The sequence below is a fragment of the Mandrillus leucophaeus genome, unplaced genomic scaffold (genome assembly GCF_000951045.1).
Source record: "Mandrillus leucophaeus isolate KB7577 unplaced genomic scaffold, Mleu.le_1.0 Scaffold8, whole genome shotgun sequence".
Lineage (NCBI taxonomy): Eukaryota > Metazoa > Chordata > Mammalia > Primates > Cercopithecidae > Mandrillus > Mandrillus leucophaeus.
Window position 1 is genome coordinate 749,899 of NW_012108696.1, and position 1,341 is coordinate 751,239.

Here is a 1,341-nt window from a genome sequence, read left to right on the forward strand (position 1 = left end):
AAAAAAAAAAAAAAATGGAGATGCGGTGGACAGGCTCCCGGAAGTGGGTAATAATGGAGGTGGGTGTACGTACCACCTGGTCCTGGAAGGAAACACCAGAAAGTAGTGAGTGGCAGGTGGGTACGGGGCCGACAGCAGTGGTGAGGGGGCCCATTTCTCATCAAATGTTATTCTGTGCTGTTTTAATTACTTTTTGTCTGTTTTGAGATGGAGTCTCTCTCTCTTACCCAGGCTGGAGTGCAATGGCACAATCTTGGCTCACTGCAACCTCCGCCTCCCAGGTTCAAGAGATTCTCCTGCCTCAGCTTCCCGAGTAGCTGGGACCACAGGTGTCCATCACCATGCCCGGCTAACTTTTGTATTTTTAGTAGAGACGGGGTTTCACCATGTTGGCCAGGCTGGTCTCGAACTCCTGGGCTCATGTGATCCACCCGCTTCAGCCTCCCAAAGTGCTGGGATTACAGGCGTGAGCCACTGCGCCCGGCCAATTTTGTGCTGTTTTAATTGCGTTTTAAAAGCTACACGTGTTTTGCAATTCATTTCAAAAGGGCGAGGTTCCCCAGATCTTGAAATTGCCTTTCTAGTGGAAAAGCTTCAAACAGGCTCCGTAACTGGCCAGGCTACTCCCATGTTCTGTGGGCACCTGGGAGTCTAGTCAGGATTTAAGCCGACTTCCTGCCATGAGACCTGGAACCAGGCTTTCCGTGCAGGGCACAGGTGAGATTGTTTTGAGCCCTGTCAGGCTATCTTGGGGCCAACAACCTTGTTCTCTGGGGTTTCTTGGGACATAGTCCCAAGAGCAAGGACAAAGCATCAAACATCTTTGAGTCTTTTCTCTTTTTGTTTTTGAGACAGTCTCACTCTGTCGCCAGGCTGGAGTGCAGTGACACGATCTCGGCTCACTGCAACCTCCACTTCCGAGATTCAAGTGATTCTCCTGCCTCAGCCTCCCGAGTAGCTGGGATTACAAGCACCCCCAACCACGCCTGGCTAATTTTCGTATTTTTAGTGGAGATGGGGTTTCGCCATGCTGACCAGGCTGGTCCTGAACTCTTGACCTCAAGTGATCCACCTGCCTCAGCCTCCCAAAGTGCTGGGTTTACAGGTGTGAGCCACACACCTGGCCTAGTGCGTCCCCCAGTCCTCCCTGGGCCATGGCTCAGTGCCAGCCCCAGACCACTTCTTCCTGGTGCACCTCTGGGCCGGGGGGGCTTCCCAAAGGAAGGGACTTGTAGGTCTTGCAGGCTGGACAAGGACTATAGGAACCCAGGAGTAGCCAGGGCCCTCTTCCCCTTCCCCTCCCTCTTCCCCTTCCCCTTCCCCTCCCTCTTCCCCTTCCCC

At 53.5% G+C, this 1,341-nt stretch overlaps 1 protein-coding gene across 1 annotated transcript in view; it reads left to right on the top strand.

Annotated features, from left to right (window-relative positions):
• The window catches only part of LOC105530017 (chromosome unknown open reading frame, human C19orf71), a 5,401-nt gene that overhangs the window by 2,404 nt on the left and 1,656 nt on the right, over positions 1–1,341 (top strand). The gene's annotated exons all lie outside the window — the stretch shown is intronic.